This window comes from Aphidius gifuensis, linkage group LG2 (assembly GCF_014905175.1).
Source record: "Aphidius gifuensis isolate YNYX2018 linkage group LG2, ASM1490517v1, whole genome shotgun sequence".
Taxonomy (NCBI): Eukaryota; Metazoa; Arthropoda; class Insecta; order Hymenoptera; family Braconidae; genus Aphidius; species Aphidius gifuensis.
In genome coordinates, this window is record NC_057789.1 from 1214377 (window position 1) to 1235719 (window position 21343).

Here is a 21343-nt window from a genome sequence, read left to right on the forward strand (position 1 = left end):
TAATTTTTTTTTTATTTTTTTTCTACATTTTTTCCTTGTGTATGTATACATGTATATACATGTTTCTTTTATGCATTCGAATCGTGAATTTCTGCATTACACAGATACATAGAAAAATGTGTACTTGGTGTAGATGAGTGTCGGTGAAAACAGTCGTCTAGAATAGAGATCGAGCCAAGATGTCTGTACATTCATGCTGGACACGAGCCCATCATTTTGAAACTATGTTTCACACAGTATATTAAATTTTTTTACTCAAAATTTATACTGTTATTTATCAATGTTAATCAATAAATTTATTACAAATTAATAAACAGATAAATAAATGAAAAAATATGGGAAATTTAAAAAATTAAAAAACCACTGACCACTGATGCAATAAAAGTGTTTGAACAGATGGAAATAAAAAATAATGGAATAACTTGTTTATTGGATATTTGTGTATGCGGTTAGGGTCACATGTCCTTTTGTAGTTCAAATATTATCAATATTGAAATGTCCATTCAAATGGAAATAAAAAATTTTATATTAAAAAATTGATAAAATTAATAAAATCATTTTTTTTTAAATTGCAAAAAGTCTGTAAAAATAACAAAAAAAAAAAAAAGAAAAATACACTGTTGATTTACTACTAAAAAGGCGTAAAATCCAACAGTCTTGAAGCTAAAATAACAAGGGCCTATCTCCAGCCAAGAATTTTTGAATTATTTTTTCAAAAAATTAATATATAAAAATGGCTAATTATACGGACTTACGCCTTTGTTATTTTGAAGATTTGTAATATTTTTAATCCAAAAAAAAGCTCAGCTTTTATTGATTAACGAGCACATTGGCGCGCTACGCGCGCCTGTATCTATACATTCTAAAAGGTTCATTGTTCATTGATTTTATAAACACAAGTATTATCATAAAAAAAAAAAAGAATGAATAAATTGACGAAAAATTTTATTAATTTATTTATTTACACATAAATCACACATAATTCACACGTAATTTTTAGTCTAATAACATCAAGATTGAATGTTTACTGAAAAAGTTGTGCTACCTTAATATGTCAATTTTAAAAAAAAATATAAAAAATATTTAAAAAATTTTGTTTTTGAATTATTTCTTCACACATAAAAAACACATAATTCGCACAAAATTTTAAGCCCAATTGCATCGAGATCCGATAATTACTAAAAAAGTTGTGCTAGCTTAATATTTGAATTTTTAAAAAAAATTTAAAAAAATTTTCTTTCAAATTTATTTCTTCACACATAAAACACATAATTCGCACAAAATTTTAAGCCCAATTGCATCGAGATCCGATGATTATTAAAAAGTTGTGCTAGCTTAATATTTGAATTTTAAAAAAATGTAAAAATATAAAAATTTTCTTTTAAATTTATTTCTTCACACATAAAAACACATAATTCGCACAAAATTTAAGCCCAATTGCATCGAGATCCGATGATTATTAAAAAGTTGTGCTAGCTAAATATTTCAATTTTTTAAAAATGTAAAAAAAAAATTTTCTTTCAAATTTATTTCTTCACACATAAAAAACACATAATTTGCACAAAATTTTAAGCCCAATTGCATCGATATCCGATGATTATTAAAAAAGTTGTGCTAGCTTAATATGTCAATTTTAAAAAAAAAAATATCAAAAAAAATTTTGTTTACTCGCTTTTTTTTGTTGTTTTTTCGTTGCTAACGAAATAAATAAAAAAATAATAGAAAAAAGCAAACAGAAAGAAATTTGTATGAGAGTAAGTGAGAAAAAAACAATGACCAATCAAATGTCCGGAAGACCGATGATGTTTGTCCTTTTTATATTAGGAGAATACTTTTTTTATATTTTAATAATTTTTAACTATATTTAAATGCTAATAAAAAATAAATAAAAAATAAAAAGCTCGTAACAAAAGTTTACGTGGACATAAGTCTTTTTTTATTCTAGGACATAAGCCCTTATGTTATATATATTTTTTTTTTCTCAAAAATACTTCAAAGTTATACATGAGAAATCGAACAATAAAAAAAAAAAAAACCCAGTCTTATTTTTGTTACGCGTAACTGAAAAAAAATGGATTTAAAAAAAAAAAAAATTTCATGTATATTTGATCGAGACAGAAATGAAAAAAAATTTTACAGACATGTAAATAGACATGAGGATTATAGTGTGAAATATATTTCGAGTATATTGAAAAAAATGAAAATAAAAAGTATTTTTTATATATATAAAATATTAATGTTTACTTTTATCAGAGGGAGAGAGAGAGTGAGCTTTTTCAAGCTCCATCGGTTCTTCGCCAGTAGAACGAATATATTGAGTTCTAGTGTACGATGGTTTTTAGAAACTTATGAAGGGAGTGTATTACGTTGAAGCTCACTGATAAGCTCAGACTGGTACTCTGTATATTCAAGTGTAAACAGCTCACTTTTAACACAGCCAATAGTCTACTAGCCTTTTTGGATGGCTCAAGTTGATATCTTCAATACTGAATGCGAAAAAAAAAGGAAAAAATTAAACCAAGAAAAATGATGAAGAATAAAAAAGAGGGTGGAAATGTTTACGTTGGATCATTTTACTTTTTACTTTTTTTTTTTTTGGTGATAGGGTATCGAACAATAATATTTATATATGACACAAAATACTAGCCAACAAAGTTTTAGATTTTTTTTGTGTTTTGTTATTTATCTTTTTATGCTGTGATTTTGAAAATTTTTTATTCTCGTCAACTGTCTCAAACAGACAGAGCTCTGTGCCTTTACAAGTCTCATGGTTGAAAATTTACAGCCGATTAACTTCTATGGTTAGGTAACATGAGTGGAAATTCAGGCGAAAATCTTTTGAAATATTCACTAGACTATACGAGAGTCTATATTGTATTGACAGGTTTGTAAAAAAAAAATATTTATGCCTAGTCAACTATTTATTTTTAAAATGTAAAATATGGAAAAAATATATGTGAAGAAGCTTTTTTTTTAGTGCAACGTGTAACGTTTTGACTTGACAGAAAATTGAGTTGTATATATTTTTTTTTTAGTGTTGATTTAAACAAATAATTTGAGTGATGATAATTTTTTTTTTTAATTTTAAAGCCATGTCTAATTACATTTTAATCACTTTTTTGAATTGTCTATGATCTTAGGTAATTGAGAAAAAAAAATTATAATTTTTGAAATAATCAAAAGAGGGTAGGGGTGAATTTTAATTGTTTTTAATTTTTTTAACTGTAGTAGAGTTGAGCTATCCTCGTATTTTTTTTTTTATTAAATTTTTCATGATTAAAGCTACTTGAGAAAAAAAAATAGGAATTTTTGAAATAGTCAAAAAGGGGTAGGGGGTGGTTTATAACTGTTTTTAATTTTTTCAGCTATGATATAGTTGAGCTATCCTCGTAACTTTTTTTTTAATAAATTGCCTAGGATCTAAGTTAGTTCAGGAAAAAAAATTATAATTCTTGAAACGGTCAAAAAGGGGTAGGGGGTGGTTTTTAGATGTTTTTAATTTTTTTGACTATTATGGAGTTGAGCTATCCTCGTAATTTTTTTTTTACTGAACCTTCTAGGATTTAAGCTAGTTATGAAAAAAAAATGGAAATTTTTGAAATGGTCAAAGAGGAGTAGGGGGTGGATTTTACTTGTTTTTAAATTTTTTGACTGTGATAGGGATGAGTTTGACCATTTCAAAAATTTCCATTTTTTTTTCTGACTTAGCTTAGATCATAGAAAATTTAATAGAAAAAAAATTACGAGGATAGCTCAACTCCATCATAGTCAAAAAAATTAAAAACAAATAAAATCCACCCCTTACCTCTTTTTGACTATTTCAAATATTCCCATTTTTTTTCCTGAACTAGCCTAGATCTTAGACAATTGAATGAAAAAAAATTTACGAGGATAGCTCTATTTTAATAATAATTGATTACAGGAGTTAAGGGCCGGGCCCAAGAAAACCCAGCTGTACTATTATTTGTATATAAATTAATTATAAAAATAATTTTAAATGATATTTTATCTAATAAATGAATGGTATATAATTAAAATTAAACTCTAAAGTTTGAATTTAGCAATGACAATTGATGAAATGTTTAAATTAATTTATCTAATTAATATTTTATTCCTAAAGTAAATTCTAAAATTTCTATGAAAACCACATGGATCAATTGAATTTAATTTGTGCAGAAATGACAATTACAAATCTATTCATACGTAATTTAGTACAAAATGTCCAATCGAATTTTAAAGTTCAAAGTGACCTGACGTTTGACTATGGACAAATTCATTTAAATTTCAAGAGACTTTTACAACTCATATAAATATATTACTGTAAATTTGTAAAAATTTTTCAATATTAATTTTTAATTCATATTTTATTTCAATTTATATTTAATTAATACTTTTATTATTTTTATTTTTATTTTTACTTCAAAGTAAAGCTCCATATCAATTTTTCCCCTAATTTTTCCATTTTAATTTTTCATATAGTTATGATATTTTTATAAACAATATTTTATATTAAAATTTTAAATTGATATTAATTTTTAATTTCAAATACTTTTCTATATAAATTTTACAAAATTAATCCTTGTATATTTTTCTACTATTTCATTGCTCAATTAAATTTTAATGTGACAAAATAAATCGATCTGTATAAATTTATGTACAACTGGTTTTTCAATATTAATGTATATGACTCAATTAAAAACAAGTAAATTTGCGTTTGTAGTATTTAGAATATAATCTAATTATGAATTCAATTATCAATAGGCTTCAATAAATATATCAATTTAATATAATTTTATTATTTAATAAAATGAATCCGTTAAATAGTAACTACTAAAAATTTTTTGTGATTTAAAAATTATTTTAATTGTATCACGACAAATTATCATAGCGACATAAGACATAAATAATTTTCCATAAAAAAATTAATTCTAACAATTAATGGGTGAATTTAATTTTTTAAAATTATTTTGCAATATTTAATTTATAATGAAAATAATTAGATGTTTATTTTTATTTTAAATATGCAAATTAATATTTGAGTTAAAATAATTTCAACACTAATTTTTCTAATAAATTAACTTTAGAAAAAAATGATTCTGGTTAATAGATTCACTATGTAAAAATATATATATTATAATTAACGGAATTGTGTCAACACGATTTGGTCAAGTTGGTAAAGCGCGTGGTTACTTTACGATTATGATAGAGTTCAAATCCCGGTCCGAAATGTGTTTCGAAAGGATACAGGTGCACAACTTGTTTGTCATGTTATGGATTTTCCAAGCAAATACCTCCGGGTATAGAACAAGTTGCGTCGAAGTCGTCACTTGTTCTACGCCAGGATGTATTGGCTCCAAATGCGCTAGATTCCTTTTTTTTTTGTTTTTAAAAAATACTCTAATTTTAATTTATATTTATTCTCGTTTCAATATAATTGAAATTGTTTATTTTTTTTTTCTTTTTTTGCTCGATCAACTGAAAAAAAATTGAGATATCAAAAAGTATTATGGAAAGAAGTTGTCATTTTCAAAATTATAAATACACTTGTCAACTACATTAATTATTTTTTAAATTGATATTTATTATATTTTTATTAACAATATTTTATATTAAAATTTATTTTTAAATTGATATTAATCTTCAAATTCAAATACTTTTTTATATGAATTTTACAAAATTAATCCTTGTATATTTTTCTACCATTTCATTGCTCAATTAAATTTTAATTTACAAATTTTTATCAAAAGAATAAAAATCATTCAATTCATCTTCATATTTCTATATCTTTTCAAGGAGTAATTAAGCTTTTTTTTTTATTTATTATTTTAATATATTTTTTTATTTCCACGGTCTATTAAAATTGCATAAAAGAGTTGTGGAAAAAAGGAGAGCTAAAGAGCTTGCATGTAGCTTTGGCATTGACCATGAATAACTGCCTCAAAAAAAAATAAAATAAAATACCCAAAATAACACAAAAAAAAATATATTTAAAAATTCTTAACAATATACCTTTTGTTGGTTCATATCCAAGTTAAATAAACAACACGTATTCATATATATTCATGATTTTTCATGTTATATATTTTATTTATTATTTTTTTAGATAAAAAAAATTAACAAACATTTGCATGCCAGTAGGAAAATTTAATTTGGCAACATGTAACATTGTTTTTTCTATTTTTTTTAACAATAATAAATGATGATTTAAAGGGTAAATAAAAATATAAAATTATCACTTTAAATATACTTGGCAAATTGTCAATGTAAATTAATTTTTAACACATTTTTAAATCTGTGTATAAATAAAATTTATGTGGTTAATAAAAATTATTAATTGTTATTGTTTTTACGATGTTATTGATTATTGATAAATCATATTAATAGTAGAAAAAAAAAATAGATAGATAGCCTAGATTATTTAATTTCCGTTGAAAAAAAAATTAGCTTGTCAAATATTTTTTTGAAAATTAAATCAATTGTGTTCTGAGAATGATAAGAAATCAATTGTCATGACCAAATCCGAGTTAACTGTTGTATCGCCAATCAGAGGGTGGTTTTTATTTTATTTTTTTTCATCAATTGGACGTGGTACCTCGATACTGCCAATGAAATTAGTGAGGGTTTGAATTGATACTTATTTTATCAAGTTGGAGATTTTAATTTTCATTTATTTTTATTTATAAAAAAAATATAATAATAATATTATTGATGAAGGTAAATAAAATATAGATATGAATGATTTACGAATGTAAATAAATTGCTGGAGGCAAATAAAAGAGATGAAGGAAAAAAAAAAAATAGAAATAAATAGCAAGAAAAACGGAAGCTGGACTCGCGAGGTTTCTTTATGTTTGAGCCCTAGGGTTTCTTCAGCTGAAAGGAGATTGAAATATAATATGAAAAATTTTTCAATATAAAAATAAATTAATACACAAGTTGTGAGTTATTATTGATTTTTAAAATCAATATTAAAATTATTGCACTAAGTAAATCGAGCTTTTAATAATAAATTAAAATTAGTTTTTAAATATTTTTTTTTTTTGAAATTAATTATTAATTTCTTTATAGCATAAAATTTTATTTAAAAATACAATTAAATAGTAAAATAATTGAAAATACAAATTAACAGATGTATTATTAAAATTAACTTCATGTTTCAAAATTTTTTATATATATACTTTTTGATAAATAATTTTTGCAAAATAATTTTACGAAATAATTTTTTTTAGTTTTTTTTTTTTCTGGTATTTTACAACGTTCTGTAAATAATTGAGTAAATAAATTGAAAAAAAAAAATTACAATCATATTATAAATAGCATAGAATACAAAAAAAAAAAAAAAAAAAATTATTTTAAAAAATTTCTATAATAAATACTGAAGCCAAATTCTAAAAACTAATTATTCAAAAAAAAAATTTTTTAACAAATTTTAAAAAATCAATTTTACTTTGAAAATTCCTTTTTTAGTTTCTATTTGAATTATATTTTTTAGTTAGTTACTATTAAGCTGTATTTCAAACTAAAATTTTACAATACAAAAATTAATATTAAAAAGATTTTAGAGAATGATATATATGAAATAAAATTGAATTAAATAAACACGACTGTTAACTTGTTAATTAAGATTGAATGTATATGTTCTCCATCTGCATAAATAAACAATTATCATACAACAATCGTAATAAATCACGTGAATAATACAATCACTAATTGTGTGAGTATAGAAACGATAGATAATTGTAACGTAAACATCAAATAGATGCTAGAGACCGTAAAGAAAATCAAGTTTAGAAATATAGAAATAGAGAAATTATACTGATAATTCAAAAGTCAAAATATATAGTCACAAGTAAGCATCAGACATTTGGTATTATGATGATAATATACAACGGGGTTGAAACGAGTAAATTGTTGACTTTTGGGAATGATTCAAGTCACTCAAATTCACAGTTGGTTGTGTTATAATTTTGAGCTCGTGCAAGCATACAATTTTAAGGCGACATATATAATTTCCACTGACATATATTTTTTATCTACATGTAGACATTATGATGTCTCAGTAATGAAAATCCTTGAGTTGTTCATCTTTGTCACATCATTGTACTCTCGGACAAATCGGCTTTGAAGTACATCAACTTGTGTAAAAGGAAATTGTATTTTCAAGTCAAAGCTTCTTGAATTTCATAAAGAGACATTATTATATTTTTTTTTTTTTAATATTCTTTTCACTTTTATACATCAACCCCAGCATATTTTGTTTCAAATAAAAAATTTACTATCTATTTTTTAGTTTTAAAATAATAATTTTATTTATTTCAATTTTTACCACTTTTATTTATGTCCTTTTTTTGTTAGGTCGCGTGCCAACGACTGTTTGTGATTTACAAAAAAGATATGATATTTTTGTTTGACAAAGAAATAAAATAAAACACAAAACTATAAAATTTATTATAAAAAAATATAAATATAAAATGTTTATTTAATTTTTTTATAATAATAATAACAAGTACACTTATTTATTTTTTATTTAATGTTTTTTTTTTTTTTTTGTGGATTCGTCTTGTATTACTTGAATTTTTTATATATTTTAATTTTTCTTTTTTTATTAGGCATATCATTTTTATTTGCATTTATTGTTTTATTCTTTTGGCAGTAGCATTAAGAGATGATATGCCTAGAGGGAATGTTTCATGTTATACATTTGCTTCATTTTCAAGTTTTCTGCGTGAAACAAAAGCACGACTAATTAACAGAGGGTCCGGTTGCACACCAACCCCAATTTTTTTTCTCAACATTTTTATTACATTTTTTTTTTTTCTTTAGTTAGTCTCGTTTTTGCCTTGGTTTTTGAGTGTCTAAATATACATATATACTTGCGGTTATTCCAGGGGGGGCCAAACACACTCACAGGTATTTTTTTTTTCTTTTTAAAAAAGGAAACCTTTTTTAGTCTCCCTATTATTTTTGTATATATAATACGAGTCAAGATCCCCAAGTGTAAAATACAAAAAATAGTAATACATATTTTTTAAAAAATTAAAAATTATATTACAAAAAATAAATATAAACAAGTGTTGTTTTTTATATAGCTTTTTTTAAATAGAATTTATGCAAATAAAGAATTAAATTCAATCGATTAATTATAGATACATTTTATAAAATTTATATTCAATTTGAATATTTACCTGAGATATGTTTGCAACGTGACAAAATAAATCGATGTGTATATATTTATGTACAACTGGTTTTTCAATATTAATGTATATGACTCAATTAAAAACAAGTGAATTTGTGTTTGTGGAATTTAGAATATAATCTAATTATAAATTCAATTATCAACAGGCTACAATAAATATATCAATTTAATATAATTTTATTACTCAATAGAATGAATTCGTAGCTAAAAATTTTTTGTAATTTAAAAATTATTTTAATTGTATCACGACAAATTATCATAGCGACATAAGACATAAACAATTTTCCATAAAAAAGTAATTCTAACAATTGAAGACTAAAATTGATTTTTTAAAATTATTTTACAATATTTAATTTATGATGAAAATATGCGAAAAAATATTTGAGTTAAAATAATTTTAACACTAATTTTTCTGATAAATTAGCTATAGAAATAAAATATTCTGATTAATAGATTAACTATGTAAGAATATATATATATCATAATTAACGATATTGTGTCAACATGGCAAGCGGTCAAGTTGGTAAAGCGTGTAGAATTTCGAACTCTGGTGTGTGGGTTCGAATCCTGGCCTCTGGTAGATTCCAATTAATGTGAGTCCAAATTGATGTTGTCAAGTTTTAAAGTTTTAAGCGAATACCTCCTGGCATAGAACGAGTAGCGTCGAAGTCGTCACTTGTTCTACGCCAGGATGTATTGGCTTCAAATGCTGGATATCTTTTTTTTTGTTTTTAATAAATACTATAATTTTAATTTATATTTATTCTCATTTTAATAATAAAAATTGTTCATTTTTATTTTCTTTTTTTGCTAGATCAACTGAAAGAAATATTGAGATATCAAAACGAATTATGGAAGGAAGTTGTCAATTATCAACAGGCTACAATAAATATATCAATTTAATATATAATTTTATTATTTAATAAAACGAATCCGTGATTAAAAATATTTTGTAATTTGAAAATTATTATAATTGTATCTCGACAAATTATCATAGTGACGTAAAACATAAATGATTTTCCACATAAAAAAGATCCTAACAATTGAAGAGTAAATTAAGTTTTTAAAAATTATTTTGCAATATTTAATTTATGATAAAAATTATTGGATGTTTATTTTTATTTTAAATATGCGAATGAATATTTGAGTTAAAATAATTTTAACACTAATTTTCCTATTAAATTAGCTATAGAAATAAAATATTCTGATTAATAGATTAACTATGTAAGAATATATATCATAATTAACGCAATTGTATCAACACGGCAAGTGGTCAAGTTGGTAAAGCGCCCGCATTCCACAATCGTTATTCGTAGGTTCGATTCCTGGTTGTCTATATACTGCCTGACGATATTCAATGCTGTGTCATTTCAAATAATTGACCATTTCAAGCGAATAACTCCTGGCATAGAACCAGTTGCGTCGAAGTCGTCACTTGTTCTACGCCAGGATGTATTGGCTCCAAATGCTGGATATCTTTTTTTGTGTTTTTAAAAAATACCATAATTTTAATTTATATTTATTCTCATTTTAATAATTGAAATTGTTTATTTTTTTTTTTTTTTCAACTTTATCAAGTAAAAAATTGATTTTAAAATAAACACTTGTCAACTACATTATAATGCAATAATAAAAATTATTTTCTTAAATTGATAAGCAACATTTGATAATTTTTATTTTACGTGCTTTTTTAAGAAAAAAAATATACAAATTGACAAATATTCTAGAATGTAATTTTAGCAATATTATTGCGCTAAAAATTTATAAATGAATGTGCAATTTAAATGTTTTTATTATTTCATTTTTTTTTACCTAAAACACTTCAAAAATAATTTAAACTATGTATAAATTATTTTTTATATTAATTTAAATCATCATGTCAAAGGTAAAGAAGTGTATTTAATTTTTGGAATTTTTATGTTTTACTTTTCAAAGGTATTAAAATTTATTTTTAAAAATTTTTTTGGCAAATGACTTGTCTAATAATTAGCAAGATTTTCATCTTCATCGGACACTCGCCTTTTTTACCATTAACTCCAAACAATGGTTATTAAAAAAAAAAAAAAACAATACACCAAAAATAGGTCATTTAAAAATTTGTAATTTATTGAAAAATATATTTCCTTTTACTCTGTCATTTATTTTAGTAAAGAAAAATTAAAAATGATATTGAAATGTTTTTAAGAAAATTCCAATAAAATGAAAGAAGATAAAATCAAAAAAAAATTAATTAACAACTTGATAAAGATTCCTGAAAACTGTCAGTAAAATTCACGTTATGAATAAAAATGCCTTGCGGCTTTTTCTATATTCAGAATCAATTTTTATAAATATTTCTTTCTTTTTTTTTTAAATTAATCTCCCCCATATGACGATGTTATATTTAGCTGGCCATGACCAGACGATGCTTCTGCAAATACTATATACAAAACACGAAAAATAAAAAATAAAAAAACCTTTAATCTGCGTGAAAATATGAAAATATATTGAAAATAAAATATAAAAAATACAAACATATCGATTAGCTGTATTGCCAAAGAGAACTTCACGTAAATATTTATACATTGGCCAAAAATAAAATACAAAAAAACAGTAATAATAACAAAGCCAAAATAGGTTGAATAATAATAAAAGTTATTTTTTACATCAGCAAAATCAGTATGTATACAAAAATGAAAAAAAAATACAGTGTGTTTGATTTTAGCTAGTCACGATTGGCTTCAGGTGCAGCAGTTGATTATTTTCAATACCATTGGGAAATCTATCGGCACAAACGATGAGTCTTTAAACGAAAAAATCAATGCTTTTACTGAACCACGACGACAATATTCTTCTATTTTTATTACCCATTGAATTTTTGTTATTTTCACTTTCAAAAAAAAAAAAATTAATTAACCCAATTAAATATATACACAAAGATATCAAAAAAATGAAAAAAAAAAATATCAAAAGAATAATTCTCGAGCCTTTATTATACACTAAAATGTCAATTTAATTTTTTTAATTTACAAACAAATATTTTATTATAATAATCGACATTGTTATAATTTTTTTTCATTCATTTTTATTATTATTTTTATTATTATAAACATTGTTTGTTGTTATACTGAATGCAACAAAATTTCCGGAAGTTAGGACACTAATTATCCAGCCGGAAGAGTACTGCAATTTTTATTTTTATTTATTTTAGATATTTTATGATGCGCATGTGCTTAGGGTGGAAAAAAATAATATATATTTGTATGTGTATGTGTGTTGACAGGGTGGTTCAACCCACGTGGCGCAACACCGTGCTGTCAGTTTGCCTTCGCGAGTCATTCAGTGAATGTCGTGATTTAATAACCCGTGTTGATAAACAAATTTAAAAAAAAATATACTCAATTAGTGTGTTGATAATTGTTTAAAAAATTAATATTATTATTATCATTATTATTATTATAAGGTATTTTTAGGGCTTAAACAAGCAAGTGTATTTTGTTAGTTAAATTTTTTTATTAGCTGTTTTTTGGGTAAGTTTATATTAAATTGTTTTTTTATTTTTCATTTATAATATAAAAATAATTTTAATTAATTAAAATAGATGTTAAAGTTTAATTAATCATAAAATAAAAAATTATCGTAATAGTTTAATTACGTATATGTACTTGTTAACAAAAGTGCTCGTCAATCTCGTTGTTATTTGCTGTCAACTTTTCAATCATCGTGTTAAAGTTTTATTGACTTTTACGTAAATGAGTGGTTTTTTAAAATTTATTACTACTGTCTGTGTTTATTTATACAATAAATATACGAGTGTGTGTGTGTTATTTTTTTTTTATTAGCAATTTAAAAGCTCAATGAAAATATTTATCTAAATTAATTTTTTAAATGAAAATTCAAATAAATTTTAATAAACAAATTATATTTTTGAATAACAAAATCTTGTAATTTTTTATTATAAAAATATATTATTATTGTTTTAAATTTTTTTGGGTAGAAATTTCGATAAGCAGATATTTTTTTCTAATGGTTTTTTAAATTATTTTGATTAGTTTATTTAAAACGAGTTTTATACTGATTTATATTAAAAAATTTGCATTTATTTTATCGTGTTTATTTTGTTAACTATAATAGTTTTTAGTAAATATATTTATTTTTTGAATATATGTGATCTAAAGTGTTATGTAAAAATAAATTGATAAGGCTTCTAATGGTGTGTAAACTGATAAATAATTTTTTTTTTGTTTATAATGTGCGTTAGTTTGGATAAATTTGAAATAAAGGGCGTATAAAGTGCTTTTGACTCCCGTTGAGATTTATTTTTCATTTTTTTTTTTAGATTTTTTTCTCTCTCTGGTTTTGATACGACGTCTGGCCTTGACGTTTCGATAAACACCCAACATTGCAACGTCGTTTAATATATATATTCTTTGTTTGTATATACTTAAAAAATAATAAAAAAATTATAGTCAAGGGCGGATATGAACTCTTTGTTACTCTCAAATCTGACAAATTGATTGCAATTTTTATTTTAAAATGATTTTTTTAATTAGAAAATTTATATATATTTATCAATATTTATTTAATTTTTTTTTTATTATAAAATAAACAAAGAAATTGTTTGTTTTTTTTGGAAACAAAATTACAATATTCAACCACTCGAATGAAAATGACTTGAGGCGAAAATAGTTATAACAAAAATAAAAATAGATGAATTTATCAATTAAAAAGTTGGCTTCGTTCATTTTGTTATTTTATTTTATTTTTTTTTTAATATTTCATTTAATTAAATTTACAACTCGAGTGTATTCATCAAATCAAAGTTTTTCTTTTTCGATGGCTGCACTCTGGTATTTTTATTTTTTATTTTTTTATATTTATAAATTTGTATATTGATAAAAATTTATAGAGATAAATTTAAATCAAACAAAATTAATATTATGTATTGCTATTTGACTGTTTGAATGTACTTTTGTATCAAGTTAATTGAAATATTTATTTTTTAAATTTCTATTTAAAAAATTTTGTTTTGAATTTGAATTATTTGAACATCAGAATTAATTAGTTTTCGATATATCCTACGGGTGTTTAAAATATATGCATACTAAATTAAATTCAATCGATTAATTATAGATACATTTTATAAAATTTATATTCAATTTGGATATTTACCTGAGATATGTTTGCAACGTGACAAAATAAATCGATGTGTATGTATATTTATGTACAACTGGTTTTTCAATATTAATGTATATGACTCAATTAAAAACAAGTGAATTTGTGTTTGTGGAATTTAGAATATAATCTAGATATAAATTCAATTATCAACAGGCTACAATAAATATATCAATTCAATATGATTTTATTATTCTATAGAATGAATTCGTAGCTAAAAATTTTTTGTAATTTAAAAATTATTTTAATTGTATCACGACAAATTATCATAGCGACATAAGACATGAATAATTTTCCATATAAAAAAAGTCATTCTAACAGTTGAAGGGTAAATTTAATTTTTCTAAATTATTTTCCAATATTTAATTTATGATGAAAATATGCGAATAAATATTTGATTAAAAATAATTTTAACACTAATTTTTCTAATAAATTAGCTATAGAAATGAAATATTCTGATTAATAGATTAACTATGTGAGAATATATATATTATAATTACCGATATTGTGTCAACATGGCAAGTGGTCAAGTTGGTAAAGCGTTGAAATTATCATATACTAATGACTAGATTCGAATCCTGGCCCATGTTAGGTTTCGAATGGATATGAGTCCCAATTTATGATTTTAAATTTTCAATATTTAAGTGAATACCTCCGGGTATAGAACAAGTTGCGTCGAAGTCGTCACTTGTTCTACGCTAGGATGTATTGGCTCCAAATGTGCTGGATTCCTTATTTTTTGTTTTTAAAAAATATTCTAATTTTAATTTATATTTATTCCCATTTTAATAATTGAAATCGTTTATTTTTTTTTCTTTTTTTCCTCGATCAACTTTCAAAATTATAAATGCACTTATCAAGTACATTAAATATTTTTCAAAATTGATAAGCAACTTTTCGATAATTTTTATCTATATGTTTTTTTGAAAGAAAAAAAATATACAAATTGACAAATGTATAATACAACTATTCAATTTTTTTTAACTTAAAATACATCAAGAATAATTTAAACTATATATAAATTATTTTTTTAATTCTTTTAAATCATCATTTAAAGGTAAAAAATTTTAACACTAATTTTTCTATTAAATTAGCTATAGAAATAAAATACTCGGTTAATAGATTCGCTAAATGTAAGAATATATATCATAATTAACGGAATTGTGTCAACACTGCAAGTGGTCAAGTTGGTAAAGGGCCTGCGTTTGAGCTATGTCGAACATTGGTTCGAGTCTCAATACCGAATTCTTCTCGTTCTTTGGTATTGATCCTATGTAGTGTATAAAAAAAGTATTGGTCTCATTCATTAATAATTATGACAAGTCTCATCTAAATGTAGCGTTTTAAGCGAATACTTCCTGGCATAGAACGAGTTGCGTCGAAGTCGTCGCTTGTTCTCCGCCAGGATGTATTGGCTCTAAATGCTGGATACCTTTTTTTTGTTTTTGCAAAATACTTCAATTTTAATTGACTCTTATTCTTAATTAAAATTTTTTTTTTTTTTCCTATTTGCTCGATCAACTGAAAGAAATATTGAGATATCAAAAAGGATTATGGAAGGTAGTTGTCATTTTAAAAATTATAAACGCATCCACTTGTCAATTATCACAAATTATTTTTTTTAATTGATAAGCAACATTTTGGTAATTATTTATTTTACGTGTTTTTGGAAGAAAAAAAAAATATACAAATTGACAAATATTCTAGAATTTAATCTTAGCAATATTATTGCTCTAAAAATTTATGAATAAATACTTTAAATCATCATTTCAATGGTGAGGAAGTTGTATTTAATTTTAGAAATTTTTTTTTTTTTTACCTTCAAAAATTAAAAAGTATTAAAATTTATTTTTAAAAGCTTTTTTAGCAAATTACTTGTCTAATAATTAGCAAGATTTTCATCTCCATCGGACGCTCGTTTTTTTTACCATCAACTTCAAACAATAGTTATTGAAAAAAAAAAAACAAAACAATATACTAAAAATAGGTCATTTAAAAATTTGTAATATATTAAAAAATATATTTCCATTCATTCTGTTATTTATTCTAGTAAAGAAAAATTAAAAATAATATTGAAATGTTCTTACAAAAATTGTCCTAATAATAATAATTGTCTGGAAAATAAAACTAATTACAAATAATTACCATCAAAATTAAAATCCAATTTAAAATATAAATAACATTTTAAAAATAAAATCCATTCATTATTTGACCACGTGAAAGTATTTAAAACTTTAAAAAATTCACCAAAACATGTTACTTAATTATCTCAACTAATCACATACCTGTATTCAACATTATTATTATATATCAAAAATATAACCACAACTATTTTAACACAAATAAAATATACCCTATTGCAATGGAATAATTTTGTACTCTCATCGTTATCCAATTAACAAACCGGACAACAAATAACCATAAAAACTTTTCATTAAAATCCACATGAAAAAGTTTTTAATTAATACACAAATTTACACTCAATTTATAAAATACAAAATTTATCTTAATAATATTCTATTTATCTTTAGAATATACATGTTTTATAAAAAAAAAAAATATATATTTGTTCACCTGCTTGCAATCAGTGTTTCAAATATTTTTTCAATATATTTTTCATCTGAAAATATTTACCAGTACGAGTCAATTTTTTTGTGTGTTATTTTTCATCAATGATCATTTTTTTTTCAATTATTTTTTTCCAAACTTTAATTTCATTTTAAATCATAAAAAAAAAAAAATATAAAAATAGTTTTAATAAAATATATATGTTATTTGATTTCCAATAATATTGTACATTTGTGATCGAGTCTAAAAGTGTATAAAGCAATCAAATTTAGCCTAAGGGGGTTACGGAAGTAAAGCTTAGAACACATCTTCTGGATCCACTTGGTCGATCACTCAATCATCCCCTTTTCATCCCCCAAAAAACATCCCTCTATTTTTATCATCTTTCACCTTCAATCGAGTCTCGTTCTCTCTTACTTTTGGTCTCTTATTTTATCCTCTTTATATTTTTTTTTCTTTCATTTTCAACGTAGCTTCTTGCAATTTCAACATCCCTTCAGGTTCTTTTTTTTTTTTTTCTTTTCTTTTTCTTATTTTTGTCGTAAAAAGTCACATAGCCCTTGATTAACACCCACGCGACCACATTTTTGCTTGAGGGTCACACTAGAGACAATATATACATTTGGATCTACCTTTTTATTTTTTTTTTTATTACGAGATTGTTGGATATTGGTGACTATTTTTTGTAACCGCAGGGGATCAATTGACAAACGCATGTCTATTACAAATTTGCTGAATCAAAACATTGACCTATTTTAGCAATTGAAATTTTTTTTTTTAATAATTTTTATTTTCACATTTATTGGGTCTTAAATTCCATCAAAAATTAACCAGAAAAATCTATCTAAAAAGCCATTTAAAATTTACAAAAAAAAAATCTTAAAATTTTTTTTTATTTATTTAAATAATAGCTATATTTTTTCATACATAAAAATATTAATTAAAGCTTAATATCATTTACGTAATTAAAATTTATTACTCAGTGCATTTTTACAATTTTTTTTTTCATTTTATTTTCAATTTCAAATATTCATAATAATTTTACTGTTTTATTTTATACGTAATTTATTCATTATATAATTTCAAATGAAAATAATACATTATTTTTTTTATTGTTCTATTCATTGAAAAACAAATGATAAAAATAATAGGATTAAAACAAACAAAAAGAAAATATTAAAAACAATTAATCTGTGTATAATTTTTATAATTTAAAATTTATTTTTTCACAACAATTTTATGAAATATCATATCTCCTTTCTCTATATTCAATTAAAAAATAATACCTTCAACAAAATAAATTAAGACAAAAAAATATAAAAAATATAATTTTGTCGGTTTGTTATTTACAAATGTGTGAATGGCTTTAGAAAAAAAAAAATAATAATAAAATCAGAAATTAAAGTATATTACCTAGTTTAGATTGAATACTTTACTACATATCGAAACGATTTAAACGTAATTCTTTTTCTTATCTCAAGATATACATATATATTTTTAAAGCTCGTTGAAAGAAAAGAGACTGTAAATCGACGAGGCCAGATTGGATACGCCAGATTACCTTTGGTGCAGTTTCGATTCATACTATATTACTATCACACACATTTTTATATATATATTTTATATCTTATATACTTCTTGGTTATATATTGCTTTTCATTTGGTCTTTTATACCACTCATTTCACCTTACACTTGCCAATCCACATTTTATTTTTTTTCATATATATTTCTAAAAAAGGATAAGTAACATTTACATTTTTTTCTATCATTTCTAAATATGTAGAAAATTTATTTTATCAAGATTTTAATAGTGTCAATTATATTCAAATAATCTTAATAATTTTTTTTATTTATTTATTTTTAAATAGTTTTAAAATATTATTTTATTTACTATCGATTTGAATGGTATTTTGTGGTTTTATTTTCAATTGAGTGTGTGGGTTTATTATCCTGATGATTGGTGTAAATAAAATGTATGAAAAAAAATAAAATGAAAGAGATTTCTGTAGGAAAAACGAGATATTCACCATTAGACCAAGTGTCCATGGAGAGTTGAAGAAATTGAACAACTCTTGGGAGCAATATATGGTGTCTACTGAATTGAGAACGACTCTGAGATTATCAAACACATGTTATATATATGATTTTTTTTTATCTACTTACTTTTAGACTTGCAAAAAAAAAAACTGATAAAATTTTTTCAACTAAAATCAAAGTTTTAATGTAGAAATTTTTTTTTTTTTTTTTCCATTTTTTATCGTTTCTTCAAAGGTTTTGTTTTATGTGTATGAGGATGACGTGATCGATGAATACTACAAAGAGAGATCGTCAATCAACTCTCACCCTGTCTCAATAAAAATAAAAAATACAGATTTGTTGAACAAAAAAACACAGAGAAAAATAAAATAATATCATGAAGCTCTTATATTTCGCGATAGAAACAGAAAGAGATTTTCCTCTTTTTTTTTTTTCAATTTGTTATGAAGACTTATCGAATTTTACTTTGATATTTCAAGTGGAAATTATTGTCACTTTTTTAAAGACTATGTAAAAATTAATAACATATTTATTATTAATTTTTTATTTTATAATCCATAAAAATAAAAAAAAATTTGAGACGATTGTGCTCTTTCATTATGAGCTTTTTATTTTGAATTAATTTTTCTAAAATAAAAAAGTGTTCGAGTCCATGGAACTTAGGCCCTTATTATAATTAAAGAAAATTAAAAATTTTTAGAATAAAAAGGGCAGAAAGGGCTGTCAAATTAAGCTCATGTTTTATTAATTTTTGGCAGCTGAATATTTTTCATATCAATTTTTTAAATAAAACAACCAAAAAAAAAAATATTTTAGCACTTTAAATTGGAGATAAGCCCTTGTCATTTTAATTTAAAAAATTATGTAGTTTGTCGCTTTTGTTAGTAAAGCAATGATTATTTTTTTTCTTATTTTTTTTGTAATTTTTTAAAACATTTTAAATTGGACGTCCACTGTACATTAACAAAAAAAAAAGAAAAAAAAAGCTCCGTATTGTTGTATTTAATTTGTTAAATATAAAATATAAAAATAATAAAATTTCAATGATAGGGTAAACACATGTATTGTTTATTAATATTTATAACTTTTGGTTGTGTCATGAAAATATCAAGAGACCATTACCACCCCTCGAAATTCTTGGTTGTTATTATTCCTGTTATTATTTTCGTGTCTCAATGTTATACGGTCCTTCATTTTTATATACAACTGCACTATTTTTTTTTAAATATTTTTTTCTTTTTCTAGTATTTTTATTTTTGTGCCGAAGGGTGAATTCACGTTGTCTCGTCCGGACGAATTGATATAGGGATGCTACAGAGAAAAAGAAAAAGACAGAAAAATAAGAGAGGGTGAGTTTGTGTACCGTCTACACAGTGTACATCAAAAACCACCCCCCTGAATTTTATTTTTTTATTTTTCTTTTATTTCTATCTTTAGTTATTTCTTATTTTTCTTTCTATAGATTTCAATATCAGTATATTTTATTTTTTTTTTTATGACAGACAAAAAAAAATTTACGTTGCTATTATTATCGCAAGAAATTTTAGCTCAATTTTTTCGAGGAGCATGGAGCATCCAATGCATTGCTATGATTGTCGATTTTTATATTCCTTTGTCTTTTTTTTTTTCTATATTTACACACCACCACTGTGGCAATGAAATTATCTTGAAGAACAAAAGCCACAATTTTTCTACTTGAGATAAAAATAAATAAATAAAATCAGATAATAAAATTTTATCGGGATTAATTTTATTAGAGTTATATTTTCATGAAAATCTTTATCAATATCATTGATTTTTTTCGTTTTATTTTCTTCAATTTATTATTGTTCTTTTCAGGATATTTATGGATTTTATTTTTATTATTTTTTCATATTGTTGAATTAGTTTTTAAATGGAGATTTTATTTTTTTTTTTCGACTGGGTTTTGTTTGAATATCAATGATGACATGTTGCTAGCTAAATTACATTAAATTAGAGAAAAAAATAATGGTGAAAAAGAAAAAAAAAAAGGAAAATTGTGTTGGTAAAAATTTTTTTTTTTTTGGAAAAGTAACGAGCAGGATGCCGGAAATCCTTTTGGCGCCAACGAGTAGTTTCTTGCAAGGTCAGCTAATTTAATCTCAGCCTAGAAAAATAATATTAAAAAAGAAATATTTACAAAGATTATTCAAGTTTTTTTCTAGCATAATTTTCATAATATTCTCGATACAAATTGAATATAAAATTCATGAACAATGTCAAGTGAAAAACAGGCTTCATTTATCTTTTTGATTTATAAAAAAGAAATGAAATATAAAAACGCTGTATTGAACAATAGTTTGACAGGAAAAAAAATGAAATTATATATAATTTTTTTTTCTTTTCATCTAAAATCAAATGGATTA

General features: G+C 23.2%; 1 protein-coding gene across 5 annotated transcripts in view; it reads left to right on the top strand.

Annotated features, from left to right (window-relative positions):
* The window catches only part of LOC122848187 (tensin-1-like), a 102159-nt gene that overhangs the window by 17802 nt on the left and 63014 nt on the right, over positions 1-21343 (top strand). Inside the window, exon 1 of one of the 5 annotated variants that reach the window (XM_044146083.1) lies at positions 12516-12705. The exons of the other annotated variants lie outside the window; for them this stretch is intronic. The gene's annotated coding sequence lies outside the window, so the exon portion shown is untranslated. Of the gene's footprint in view, positions 1-12515; positions 12706-21343 lie in introns of those variants that run through there. 5 annotated transcript variants of the gene reach the window in all.